General features: G+C 46.2%; 1 protein-coding gene and 1 long non-coding RNA gene across 2 annotated transcripts in view; one reads left to right on the top strand and one right to left on the bottom strand.

Annotated features, from left to right (window-relative positions):
* Window positions 1-3,019, bottom strand: part of LOC140217363 (alpha-tocopherol transfer protein-like) — a 30,739-nt gene extending 27,720 nt beyond the window's left edge. Inside the window, exon 1 of the mRNA XM_072287908.1 lies at window positions 2,933-3,019. The gene's annotated coding sequence lies outside the window, so the exon portion shown is untranslated. The remainder of the gene's footprint in view (window positions 1-2,932) is intronic.
* Window positions 863-1,781, top strand: LOC129386415 (uncharacterized). The gene is made up of 2 exons (XR_008613800.1): window positions 863-947; window positions 1,666-1,781. It is a non-coding gene; the product is annotated as an uncharacterized lncRNA (long non-coding RNA).
* Window positions 3,020-15,144: the final 12,125 nt, after the last annotated feature.

Below are 15,144 nucleotides of genomic sequence, written 5' to 3'. Positions count from 1 at the left end.
CGTCAATGCAGTGAGAATGCGTACATTTTTTTTCGTATCGCCAGACGTCTAGCTCGCAAGTCCGTTTGAGAGCCCCAGGAAGCCAAAGCAGAGAAAAGCAAGTAGAAGGCAGCGATACAGGTGACCCTTTTTTGAAAACACGCAAGGACAGGGCAGCGGCTGGTACCTGCGGTTGATGATGAGAACAGTTGAGTTGGCTGGCCTTATGAAGCACGTATACTTTCATAAAAGCCAGTAAACGCAGCCGGTTCGACCACACGGCCCAATTTGCGAAGTTCATTGTTAACTTCTTCCAACATCACTTCGGCAACGGTAATGCAATGAGACATCGCGATTATATACTTTTGTTTAATATTGCTGCGGAGCGCGGATGTCCGAGCAGCCCGGTTGCGCGCAGCGCGGCGTGGTTTCGCGAGAAATGTAAACAAGAAAGGAGAACAGACCCAGCATGATTAGTGTTCCTGTATATGCTCCCGCAGGGAGCAGAGTTGCGCATAACTTTTCCCGTGCCGCTCGCACCGCTATTCGCCGAGCGCGATCACGTGGTGCAAAATGACGTCAAATGATCAACTGCGCGCTCTGAAGCCAACTTTACGGAAACGGCGCCTACTCGTTTCTGTCAGGGCCATCGAAATTGCAATCGGCGGACCGTGGAGCGTGCGTAGCAACGATCGGCTCCGGGTTGCAGGTACGGTATTCGAGGATATTAAGTTAATGACTTTGGTGAAGTGCTACGAAGCAGATCATTTTGACACTTGTATTCCAGTATGACGGGTTGCAGCACACCAAACTGCGCAAATCGCACGGAAGGTGGCAAAACTGGCAAAACTGGCACACCAAACTGGCAAAACGCACGGAAGGTGGCAAAGGTGCCGTGCGGACGGATGAGACCGGCCGGCTCCGGAAGGGACCAAGATAAGCGAGGTCCGTTCGCCTTGTTTACAGAGGTGAGTTCGACTTGTTTACACTAAAGCGGCATTTATCTCGAGTAACACTCCTGTATACGCTGAAATGCGTACGCCTGGCATGAGAGGTTGTTCACTTGCGCACTTTTTTGTGTACATGTGCAGCGCGACACAGACGCGGTACAAAGAAAGGACGACACGTCTTTGTCGCGCTGCGCATATACGCGAAGAATGTTAACTTACTAACTCGCTCAATGCGCTTTGTTGCTTGTACGATTGTTCTGACTATGCGGCTACAGAAAAGTGTGTTCAGAACAGAATAAGTACTAGCAGGTACAATTTGCATGCCCGCTGCACCCTGGCTTTTCTCTGCTCCGTTCTTTTAAAAATTTTGTCGGCGTTCCGATTTTTCATGTAAAGTCGATTGGTGTGCTGGTGTTCATTGTTTTGTGGTAACCGAAAACACCATGCGCTCCCGCTTATGAGACAGCTTCGATAGCTTCAGCATTTACCGCCCGCAATATGTTGCTTGTTCGATCAGCCTAAGTCGACGTGAGGAATGTGAAATTATTTTTGTACGTTTAGTAAGCGCTGTTTTATAGTAAATTAACCTGAGTAGTATGAAGAGATACAGAGAAATGTGCTGTCATATTACAGTCTGCAATGTGTGAATAATTACTTTGCCAGTTTGTCATCTCATGTGATTAGTCAAAAATAATTATAACCTGTTGTGACTGTTAATAACTTGTTGCCTTTCCAGTGGCTCTGAATTCTGCCCCTCCAAGGCTCCAAGAACCAGCACTCATCCCCTGCTGCCACCATCCATTGCTCATTGATTGCCTTGTACGAAATAAATTTGATCTAGAAGCTCTTGCATCTTGAATCTTTTTCCACTTGCAGATTTGCTGCTACGAAGCAGCTGTTACGTTTGTGGTACGAATCGTAAAAATAAGCTTTGCATAACATGCGCGCATGCGAACATTTGAAATGCGTTTAAATATACGTGTCTGCACCGCATAAATCGAAAACGTGCAGCTGCTGTGAGCGAAGTTTAGTGATGAATGATGGTCAGCGGTCACTGACATAATTGCAGGCACGATAGTTCTGTTGGCGACACTCATTATTGGTCTCGTTTCGGCAGCCAAAACGTGCTCACATAATTGTCTACCACACGTGTGTGAAGTTTCCTTTAAACACCCTTTAAAACATTTCTTGCTTTCCGCCTCCGCGAGAAAACTTCATATGCTTGCTGAAAAACATTGCACCGCTTTTTGTTGCAAGGTAATGCGCGTTTGCACGCGAACTTTCGAGCTGTTCGAGCCACGGGCGTAGTTAGGATTTTATTTCGAGGGATCGAGGGGGGTCCTATTCTTTATATGTACATTCCTGCGTGTGTTTGTATATGTGCGTGTATATATGTACACACAAACTAAAGATTTCGGGGGATTGGCACCTCTCTGGCTACGCCAATCGTTCGAGCTTGGCCTGCATTAAAAAGTGTCATCTTGCTCAGCGCTTGCGTACTGCTGCCGCATGTAGCTCGCCACCAGCAGACAAAAAAGCAAATGGAACACCGCGCGGCATTTGTCTCCTGCGCGCGCGAGGAGTGGCTCCACTGCAGAGCTGGATCATAAACCAGACTTATGCGCTACTCTGCTCCCTGCGGGAGCATATACAGGAACGCGAGATATGATGGCGGAGCAACGCCAACTTTGGGCTTCACTTAGCTTCACAAAGTGTGACGTCAGGACCCCTCCTCAGTTTTTCTTCCTCCATGCTTCGCACTACAAATTGGGAAGTCGACGGAAAAGTCGGCTCTTCTTTGTCCGCACTTCTAGCTGCAACTTACGACATCCCGTTTCATAGTGCCCCCTTTGTTTACAAATATGCAACTTGTGACGATGAGGGCGCGAGTGAGCTTACAGAGCGATCGGCAGCACACTCAACGAGCGAGAAACGTCATCTGCAAGCAAGGCTAGCCTGAAGCACCCGAAAGTTTCCAAAAAAGACGTCGAATCATCACTTACTTTGATACGATTGATTTCTCAGCCGCAGAAAGCTGCCGTGACAAAAGTGGCCAGCTGTGGCGTAAACAAGCACGAAGTGGGGAAACACCAGAAAACTTTCTGCTTCAAACTTGCGTACAGCTAGAGACACCTCTCGGTGAAACTTCAATAACACAACGCAATGCGGATTGCGCGCTGTGGGAAGAGAGGGCGCTAAATGTATAAGCGTGTATGTAAGAAGACTCAAGTATCAAGGCTCTCCTCAGCGTAGGTTCCAGCTCGGGTATTCTGCGCTGTTTTCTCAAGGGTTGGCAAGCGGCCAGACTAAATGAAAACGTGGTCTCTCATGGAAAACTAGTTTGTCATGTAAACACACACACACACACGCACGTGAAAACTGAAAGGAAGCATTACAGGACCTGCAATGCTTGCACTTAACTAAAGAGAACCGTAATTTGTTGTAAGATGTAGTCAAATTACAATTCTGCCGCAAGTCTATTTTGTGTCAAGACAGGTGCTAAACCCAAGGCAGCAGTCTCGAAAGATGCGGCACACAAACTTTATCTCGCCGTGATGCGACATACGGACATATGTGGAATATCAAGGAGAACCATGTTTATCTCTACATCCACCAAGCCAATAAATTATGTAACTATATAGAGTTGCTTACGCTGTTATTTCTGAGGTGTGTTTTTGTGCTTGTCCTTGCCATGATTACAGACATTATTATTCCCCCAAGAATCTTTGGGCCAGAAAACGTGAAAGATAAGTAGTTTCTCCTGCTTCGTTGTATGTGCTGCCATTTTAATTATTCTGCTTCTTATCAGTCTGTTTCATCCGCAGATGTAGTTACCAGAAACCTCTATTTGTTCCCACGCAGGATTTTATCTCTAAAGGGCGATGTGATAACCTTAGTGGTGTCAGCGGTGTCATCGACATCGTGCGGTATTCGTGCCATTACTGTCATCGTCACGGTGACGTTCGTTGCCATAGTGCTTGTCTTTATTCTGGCTGCTACTCTGTTTGGCTCCGCATGAGGCTATCCGACGAGTGGCCCGTCACGGCACTGTTCGTCTTTAAGCACAAGCATCTGCTTGAAATGAACTAACTGAATGTTTCGTAGACGGGCCTTTTGTTCCTCCCAGCCTAGAGCGCGTGTCTTTGTTATACGCAAGTATAAGCTGAATTTAGATTGTCAAAACTGCCAGCCGCCACAAAATATAAAAGCCAGGAATCGTTAAGGTTCTAGATGGCATGCTACCCTGACACGATAAGATAGACATACACTATATATATATACATACATTGCTAAAAAATTAAAACGCGAACAGCAACGAGCAACGATGTTCCAGTTAATATTTATTCTGTATTATTGTTTCAAGAGAAAAACAAAACTCTGCTGTAAAAAGATCACCTGACGTACGCGTGCTTTGCAGCCAATGTAATTTTCAAATTATTCTGTAGTAATGTTGCGCAAGGCGTTGGGCCTCTCTCTGTGGCAATTGCCAGCCCGCTCCGTGCTTTCCTCTTTCTTCTCTTTTCAGTGCGTATATGTGTTCACAACAAACAATAGAATGTTGAAAAAGCACATCAATCTAATGTTGCGGAGGTTGCATTTCATCTTAAGATTCCTTTGGTTATTATATGGCGATGCTGCTTGAAGTACGGTTACCACTAGCTACATACATTAGTTACTTGAATAACATTCTGATGGCTGTTGGACACACTGTCGCTTGCAGAATATTCTACTTTTTGTTCGATGAAAGAGTACCATTAAACGGCAGGGATGTTAACCAGTCAAGAGTCTGGTTGGCTATCCTACGCTGGAGGAAGGGGAAGAGAGGAATGAGAGGGGGTACAGAGACGTGCACGGACAGTTACTAAAGAGCCAAAGGCACTCGTACAAACCAGAGATTCTCAGAAAGTACAAGTGCCTTCACTGCCTTCTGAGCCGATGACCGGTGGGGACGGTGACAAGATGGTGTGCAAAAGGCATCGGACAAAACCGATCATATAGGTGAGGAATGACAATGACAGCAACCCCTTGACTATCTTTGCACTGATTCCAAGTTGCCTCGTGGCTCTTACGGAAATAATAATAATAATAATAATAATAATAATAATAATAATAATAATAATAATAATAATAATAATAATAATAATAATAATAATAATAATAATAGTAATATTAATAATAATAATAATAATAATAATAATAATAATAATAATAACAATAATAATAATAATAATAATAATAAAAACATGAGCATTCGCAGGCTGGTGGTCGTTACCCAGGGCGATTATGACAGCCTTTTTTTATGCTTCAAAAGTGTAAATAAATAAATAAATAAATAAATAAATAAATAAATAAATAAATAAATAAATAAATTCTTGCAATGCATTTTCACTGTAGATTAGTTATACTTTCCAGCAATGCTTACAGTGGGAGAAACGTCGGGACTCTACGATTCAACGCCTAGCATAAACACTAAAGCATGAGGACATTTTTGTCCTGAGCATTATGCGGCTTTAAGAATAAGGAAATAAATTAAAGCACCATAAGAAGGAAACCGACTGTACCATTAGGAAAGTCTGAAACGGCCTGCGAAGCCGTGTGCGCTTGAACGTTAAGCTATTACAGTGGCACTAAAACCACTACAACCACTTCCGCTATCTACGCATTTGTACGTAAGTCACGAAATATTTCTCTATAGGACACTGTGACTAAATGTGATCTACATACCACGTCTTGCTTCACAAATGGTATCTTCAAAGTAATTTAGCAGTAGGTCACGATTTCGCAGGACATTCTTTTGAGGGAACGGCGAAGAACAGGGCGGGGGAGGGGGGTCACTCAATTCCCGTCCCGCGCAAAACGCGCCCTTTTGCACCACATTTCTCCGGACCCCGATTCTTGCCAGGCGTTTCTACACAGCATCACAGAGGAAGTCAAGATCAACCTTTTTCCACCGGACACTGCGGTATTCAACTCTATCGCGTCGTTATGGCACTCGCAGCTCACGTGGTCACGGCGACACACAAAGAACGAGCAAGAGCGCTGTACACACGCGATGCGTCGCTGTATCGAGTGCCTCCAACACTATTTCCCGTTTTTAGCCCGAAAGTGCGTTGTGCCGAGGTCCACGATTGACTTCCTGGTGTGTGCAAGGGCGGCACGGGCAACCCGTTGCCGTGAGGCGGGTGGTGTGCAAAAGTCCGGCACTTGGATGCCAGCCCGCGCGACAGCAGCGCCGCAGCCAACGTCCGTCGCATAGGTTTTCTCGTCGCTCATTGCAGCTGTTGTCAGTTCTGCCGGCTGTGCGCCGCTAGCGTGTGCGTCCAGCTTTGTGTTGTTAGTGACATTTTTTTAGTTTATGTATTTCAAGCAACGCATTTGTATAAAATAAAGACTTGCTCTTCCCTCAGGTGTTCCAGTTTGAATTATACAGAGTGGTTGTCACCACACTATAAAGATCTGATTGCAATATAAAGTATTGAACTACCTTTATTTAACCAACTTCGAAATAACTAATTAAACCAACTTATCATTAATCAGTTAATTATGTAATTAATAATTGTTCAATCATGTATCTATGTTTATGGGTCAATTAATTATTCTAGCAATTACTTATTACTTACTTATAATTTTATTCATTAGTCATTTAACTAATTAAATCTAAGTGCACTGTTGGCTTACATTACTCGTATTGCCGCCTCATAATTAGCCGATTAACCTACCAGCTCCCCTATCATGGCCTGACTCAGACCAAGATGCACCAGATGGACACCTTCCTCCATACAGTGCTGAAGCTATGCGTCCACGCAGCTCCTGCTAGGACTCGGGGTGCGCAACACTATTCGCGAGCTAGTCGAAGGTCATCTTAACAGCCAATTGCAACGTCGCCAACAAAGAATGCAAGGGTGCCTCATTCTATCCCGGCTAGGATACCAAACACCAAGAAAACCGCAACAGGAAGTCCGCACCTCTCTTGCACTCATATAGCATTCGCAAATAAATTCACGTGGCCCCAATTCCCCGGAATATGCACCCTGACCGCCATAAAGGCCGAAGAAAGCTAAGAGCACAAGCACTGGCTTGACTCTTTGGCGATGACACATCGAACACACCGGTCCTATACACCGGCGTGGCCCGGTGCCCACAGAGACGTGCCGTATGTCTAGTCGTACTAGATAGTACAGACATTCTGAGGCCTTCGGCCACGCTCAACACTGTGGACAGTGGCATGGCGGATGAAGCTGCTGTCGCCCCCGTACACGCTTCAACCATAGCGGCACTGGATGGACCCATCACAGTGGTCACTGATTCAGACCACCTGCAGGACTTTGCCACAAGGGAGGGTGACACACTACACACACCGCATCCTTACATCATTACGCCCCGCAGCCCTACACAGGGTGCGTATCGTCTGGACATCTGGATACTCCTCTCTCCATGGTAATGAACGCGCTAATGCGGTAGACACGAGAGCTCGCTAACCGTGCGCATATTGGAAGAGCTGTCCAACCCAGACGACGCACCGACAGAACCACTGAACTACACTGAAACTCTACAATATTGCAGAGATAGCAGGAGGCACTTCCCCCCACCACATAATTCCCTCAACCGAGAAGATGCCGTCGCGTGGCGACACCTTCAAACTAATTCATTTCTCTGCCTCTTTTATCTTCATCTCTTCCACCCACACACACTATCCCTCATACTGTCCCTACTGTGGAGCAAAGCCCACAGTATATCATTGCACTTGGGAGTGCCCACACCCTCCTGGTTACTCCCATATTCCTCCGCCTTCCTCCTGGGAGGCTGCGCTGACCAGCTTAGACCCTCAAGAGCAGCGACGGCTCATCCGGCGGGAACGCGGAGTGGCGCGAGCGAATGGGTCCCTGAACTAAGGGCCCCGGCCTGCGTGGAAGTCACCCCATCTCATTACAAATACATGTTTTCTCTCTCTCTCTCTCTCTCACCGAACAGGCCGTACCTGTCCTTCCGCCGGTTGGATCCAAAATTACAGTAGCTCCAAGTCCTAAGGACATCAATCTTGAGTACAACAAGGAAAGGCGCAAAGCACTCGCACAACACATTCAGTCGACGTACTCTAATAACCATAAGTTCAATACCTACTACACGGACGCAGCTGCGTATGCAGAGGCGACTGGGCAGCGCTACCAAAGGAGGTACGCCCTGGCAGTTGTGAACGCGATCTGCCAGCAGCAAATAACCGCGTCGGGCACGGCGGTATCTCCCACCTCGGCGGGAATGTTAGCAGTGGCGATGACATTCGACCACGCGGAGCGTTCGCAGAGGGACTCGGTCGTGGTCACGGACTCCCGGGAGGCATGTCGCATGTTTTTAACGGGGCACGTCACTGCGGCTAGCCTCGGGATAATCCCCAAATACTCCAACCGCCGTCAACGCTGACTCTGGTTCCCGGGCCACGCGGGGGTACCCTCTAGCCGACACGTTGGCTCGAGCTCGCTGGTCTACTAATCAAGCGACGCCGTCGTCTTCTAATCCCAACCGTTCGCGCTATCCCTCACAAAATTCCATCAGTTCAAATGCCAAGGACATCCTCGCTCATCAGCGCGGAGTCCGCAGAAAATACCCGCCGCCTCATCCGCAACATAGCGAGGAAGATGCAGCCGGTGGGCGTGTAACACAGACCGAGGTATTTCCTCATCTAAAATGGTTACACTTTATCAATCCCACTCGCTATAGATCCAACTGCCCTTGGTGCGGTCGCATACCCACCCTAATACATGTAACCTGGGAGTGCACTAAGCGCCCTCAAAGGCCAAATATCAATGACATAATGGAGCAGTGGGAGGCACAGCTCGCCCGATCCGACTTGGAAAGACAAAGTTCCTTAATTAGGCAGGTCAGGTAGGCGGCAGAGGCAAGTGGACCCCTGGACTGAGGGGCTCCTCCTTAAATTTTTTTGCAGGTCTATGCTCTATCACCTGCTCAATAACGCGATCCACGCTGTTCCTACTTGCTGTCGTGTAATTTTGTAATTTTTACATATCTTATGTATTATTTTCTTAACTGACCCGTCGCCAGGAAAATATTTCTTGATTGTATCGTTCTGTAATGAAGCTTTTTACAAGGAATGACACGGCTTTTTCGATTGATGTGTATTTGCGCGACTTAATGCGCACAAAACAAATATATCCCCCTAAGGTGTTTTAATGAATCCACTTGTTTCATGGCTCTTCCGAGAGACACTAGTCTCTTGGTAATGCCAGGAGACACAGGCTGTGAAATTCGACTGCCTCCTACTATATGAGGTCTTGTAAACACTCATGGAAGGCCGTCACTTCGGTGATATACATATTCGAACCCCACCCATATATATATATATATATATATATATATATATATATATATATATATATATATATATATATATATATATATATATATATATATATATATATATATATATACATGGGTGGGGTTCGGAAAAGTGGTGCCCCTCGAAAAAAATGGAAACTTACCGCCTATGGCCTGCATATAGTCCGGAGAGCGGAGGATGGTGTCTCGCGCTGACAGTACAGTTCGTCCTTGTGAGTAACTTTGAAATGTGCGGCGGCCACACGGCGTAGGTTCCCGCACTGCTCTGAAGCCGCACAACGAATGCCGTGCCAGTCTACCGGTCTCCAGTTTGAGCAGTGCGAGTAGCAAGTGAGTGCGTCCTCCCTCTCCCGCTCTTTCCCAGACACCACTAACACACCTGTTCGCCGAGAGAGCTGAGAGGTGAGGAGGCCTACGCGTGAAGCGGCGGAACATGCGCAAACTCAATTCGCCGTATATTTTTGTCACACGGGAAGTTTGCGTTGATTGAAAAGCGGCAGGCACACAGTGGCACGTACCCGGTGGCCCCATAACGTGTGCCTTTCGGGATCAGCCCACATCTTTGGACTGCATTATAGCTTCGGGATCAGCACCCAAAATCGGCCAGGTAGTGGCCAGATAGTGGTTAGAGAAAACTGGCTTGAACTCCCCAGAAAGGCTTGGAATTAAAGTGTGGGTAGTCGACGTACGAGTCGGTTCTTTTTGTCTACAGCTGCAACTTACGATATACCGTTTCATAGGGCTCCCTTTGTTTACAAATGGTACCCTGTAAGTTGTCACAACAGTGCCGATGAGTGCGCGAGCGAGAATACAGAGCGCTCGGCAGCACACTCAATGAGCCAGAAATGTTATCTGCAAACAAAGCTAGCCTGAGGCATCACAAAATTCCTAAGAACGTCGTAAAATCATCGCTTACATTGACACGACTAATTTTTGAGCCGGAGAAGGTTGCCATGGCAAAAGCGCTCAGTTAACGGCTTCGTATAACTTACACTGGCGCATCAAGCCCGAAGTGAGAAAAACGAGAAAACTTTCGGTTTCATACTCGTGGGCAGCTAGAGGCACCTTCCGGTGAAACTTCACTCATGCCACGCAATACAGAATGCGTGCTGTGGGAATAGAGGGCACTAAATCTACGAGCGCATTATAGAGCTCTTGTAGGAATACTTACGCTCTACGCACGAGCTTGTGTATGTAATGAAGGCTCTCAAGCGTAGGTTTCGGCTCGGGAATACTGTGCTGTTTTCACAAGGGTTGGTAAGCGGCCAGATTAAATGGAGACGAGGCCCTCTATGGCAAACTAGTTTGCCATGTGAACACACACACACACACACACACACACACACACACACACACACACACACACACACACACACACACACACACACACACACACACACACACACACACACACACACACACACACACACACACACACACACACACACACACACACACACACACACACACACACACACACACACACACACACACACACACACACACACACACACACACACACACACACACACACATGCACGCCCTTGTGTGCATGCGCATACAAGGCGAGCACTGAAAGAAAGTATTGCAGGGCCTGTAAAGCTTGCGCTTAAATAGGAACGGTGGCTAGTTGTAGTAGGCAGTCAAATCACAATTCTGTCGCAAGTCTATTTTGTGTGCCCCAAGGCAGGTGATATACCTGAGGAAGCAGTCTCCAAAGATGCAGCACACAAACGTTATCTAGCCGTGATGCGACCTAGGGACGTATGCGGAATATCAAGGACAATCATGGTTATTTTTGAACCAAAGCCGACAAATTACCAGATTAAGGTTACTTACGCTGCTATTTCTGAGATTCGTTGTTGCGCTTGTTCTTCTCATGATTACAGACATTAGGATTCCCGCAAGAATTTTTGGGCCAGAAAGCGTGAAAGATAGGTAGTTTCTCCTGCTTCGTTGTATGTGCTGGGCCGCGTTAATTATTCTGCTTCTTATCAGTCTGTTTCAACCGCAGAAGAAGTTACCAGAAACCTCCATTTGTTCCCACGCAGGATTCTATCTCTGAAGCGCAATGCAATAACCATATAGTGCCATTGCCATCGTGCAGTATTCGTTCCGTTGCTTTCATCATCATTGTTACCTTCGTTGCCCATCGTGGTCATATTTATTCTGGCTACCACTCTGTTTGGCTTGGGATGAGGCTATCCGTCGAGTGGCCCGTCGTGGCAGTGTTCTTGATGAAGCACAAGCGTCTGCTTGAAATTACCTAATTGAATGTTTCGTAGACGGGCCTTTTGGTCCTCCCGGCCTAGAACGCCTCTTTGTTATACGCAATTAGAAACTGAATTTAGATTGTCAAAGCTATCAGTCGCCACAAAATATGAAAACCGCGAATTGTTCCGGTTCTAAATGACATGATATCATGACATTAAAAAATAGATACATTGGACATACATTGCTAGAAAACTGAAACACGAACAGCTTCGAGGCGCAACAAACGCCTTTTACACGTAATTACACAGAAGTGCGACACGTAATTGTTCTTCAGCTTGCTTCTAAAGCATGGAGTGGTACCAAGTGTACGTTCTGGAGTCTGAATTAAGCATCTAGTACGAATTCCAGGTTAACCTGGAAACAAAACAACGCGTTGGGATAAATGAGAAATTGTTCCCGTTTCAATTTTTCACCACTGTGCTTCAAGTACACACATGATTGGTTTATCTTTAAAAGTGGGAAAAGTCTACACACGTGATAACTTCTAGGTGTATTATTGTTCTATAATATTGTTTCAAGAGACAAACGAAGCTCTGCTTTGATAAGATCGCCTGAAGTAGGCGTGCTTTGCAGCCAATACAACTTTCAAATTATTGTGTAGTAACGTTGGGCCACTGAAATTTCCTATTATCAGAGATTGCTTGATATAGGCGAATCAGAATTACTGATTTTTAACGTCGCTTTAGTAGTGCGACCTCCAGTTAGTGGCCATACTCTGTTTTTTTGTCGTGTTTTTGCTTTATTATGAAATTTATCATCTTGCTCTTTTTCCCCCTTTTGTTCCCTCTTTCCCATCTTCCGTTTCTGCTTGTGTCCCCTCCTTTGTGAAGGGTATTGGGCTCCTTCCGATGTCAGTTGCCAGTCTGGTCCTTGCTTTCCTGCTTCTTCTCTTTATAGTGTGTATATGTTATCACGCCAAATAATAATCATGAGCAAGTCTTTTCTGCTGACAGGCGTCAGATATCTGGTATCTCATTAATATAGCAGGATTGGTTACTTACTAGTGGCTGTATACGTTCTAATGGAATAGAATGCGAAAAAGGACATCGGCTCTCTGTTGCGGAGGTTGTATTCCATGTTAAGATTTTTTGATTGCCTACATGAATAATGTTTTGATGCTTGTTGGGCGCACTGTCACTTGAAGAATATTCTAGTTCTGATTCGATGAAAAAGTACCATGTAAACGGACAGCTTCGGCACTGCGATCACTAATGCTGACAAGAGAGAGGGATAAATAGAAGTGAACAGAGGCAGGGAGGTTAGCCAGACGCATTTCCTGTTTGCTAACCTGCACTGGGCGAAGGGGTATAGGGATGAAGAGAGAGAGAGAGAGAGAGAGGAGCTAGAAGGGATCATTTTCGCGCATATCTGAAGGTTCGCACCGAGTCTACACACGGTGACAAGATGCCGTGCAAAAGGCATCGCGGCGGCCTCCAACTGAAGGTTAAAAATGCCGCCAGAACGGATCCTCAGCAAATAAGAGTTGGCAAAGTGATGTCGTATACGTGCTGAATGGCCTTGATAACGTTATACTGTCACGCAAAACTGTATATTAGACAGAAATAAATCCATGCTCCCAGGCTGCTCCGAGTACCAAGTCCCAGAGCAAACGACGAGCCCTATACCTTTCGGGAAGGTGCTTTCTCGGGCTATTCAGAAAAAAAAAAAATCAGTTTAGTTCGGCATATTAATCCGTCTTGAACGCGTGCATGGGCCCCACAACATAAAACTATTCCAATCTGTTTTTATTCCAATCTCCTGACGCCAAATTTACGTAAACACCGACGCAGGCATCGGGCGGTAACCCGTAGCGTTGTTTGAAATGCCCAATCAAACACCCTTCTTCTTTAAAGGATGCCACTTCCTTTTGATTTCAAAGCGAATAGCATTGCGTGCATTGAGCAGCTTTTTTAAAAATCTAATTCACGGAGAAGAGGCGAAGAGCACGCTCCTACCGAAAGAGTTTTATTAGGGCCGAGCCAACTCAATGAAAGCAAATAGCCGGATGAGCCGAGCGGGTGCCGGCTCCTGACAGTGGTGCGTTTCCCGTTACTTAGGTTGCGGTGGCTGGTCGAAATTCGCGGCGGTGTGCAAAGGAAGGTTAAAAAGGGCGTTAAAACGGATCCTCAGCAAAGTAGAATTGACAGAGCCATGTCGTATACGTGCCGCAAGATCTCGATAACGTTATAAGGCCACGCAAAATCCGATGTTATACGCAAATAAATCAATGCTCCCGGCACCTCCGAGAAGCTAGTGCTACAGCGATTGGCGGGTAGTGATCTTCTATTCCTTTTGGAGCGGGGCATTATCCGGCTACTCAGAAGGACTTGCAGTATTAGTCGGCATGCTAATGCGTGTTTAACGCGTACATGTGACTTCGACGTGATGAGTTTTCGTGATTTTGTGACGTAGCCTGACAGATGGGTAAAGTGGGTGTAGCCAGAAAACGCTTGACCTTTAGCAATTGGTCAAACAACGGATTTTCGCTAATGCGAAGAATCCGTCCAATCAGAAATCGTTATTTTTCTATCTTATGGTTTAACCATGCATATTCAGTGTGCACATATCATGTCAGATGGGCCTTTTCGCGGGTTTCGTGACGTCACGTGACAAACAGGCACAGGGGGTGATGACCAGAAAATTTTTGAGCAGTCATGGAGGGCTGATTGCATAGCTGAAATAGAAACGTTTTGAATATCTTTACGTTATAGCGCCCCATGTCACAATGACGCGGGAGTCATTGCGGTTTTGCGACGTCGCCTGACGTACTTGCGAAGTGGGCGCAGCCAGATAACGTTTGATCAATGGCAGAGTATTGTGGCCAAAAAGGCGTGGAATCAGAAAGAATTATTTTCCCTTCGTTTTGTCTAATCATGCGTAATTAGTGTGCACACATCATATGACATGGGGCGTTTTCGCGTTTTCTTGCCTTTTCATTCAAGAGAGGCGAAGGGGGTGGGCGGGGGTCCGAAAATATTTTGAGAAGTCACGGAGGGCTGATTGCAGAATTGGAATAGAAAAGTTTGGAATAGCTTTACGTTGTGGAGCCCCTAGTCGACTTCCCATCACTTAATTTGCTCCTGCACGTTTCGCTATTGGTGTTGCGTCTGCAGTTGCTGTGGCGGGTGGGTGGCTTTGCGGCTGAGCGCTATGCAAACACGTCCTAGAACCATCATTCAGGCACGCACTTCACGTGACACCACCTCAGTCACGTCGCCGACTGGCCGGCCCCTGTGTTCTGCGTACAAGGCTTAATGTGTGACAGAATCTGTGGTACATAAAAGCTGCAATGCAAGGCTTTGAAATTTTTCCATCACCTCTCTTGAAGCTTAGTACGCCAGTAGAAACTGCTCCATATTTGCTTGGCTTAATTAGTTAAACGGCTGATTGCAGATGTGAAAAGCCTCAGCTACGACAGGGTGACAGAAATGTGTCCGTGTATAGAACAAAAGAACCTGGAAAGTGAAAATAAGGCGTTATTTCCACCAAGTTGTAAAATATATACAAGCCACATAATGAAAGCATCCGTGATAGTCTCTTTGGATTACAGGATAGATCATCTGTATGCAGGAAGACCAGCCCAACATAC

This window comes from Dermacentor andersoni, chromosome 4 (assembly GCF_023375885.2).
Source record: "Dermacentor andersoni chromosome 4, qqDerAnde1_hic_scaffold, whole genome shotgun sequence".
In the NCBI taxonomy this organism is placed as follows: domain Eukaryota; kingdom Metazoa; phylum Arthropoda; class Arachnida; order Ixodida; family Ixodidae; genus Dermacentor; species Dermacentor andersoni.
Note: the sequence above shows the minus strand (reverse complement) of the source record. Positions and strands in the feature narration are given on the sequence as shown.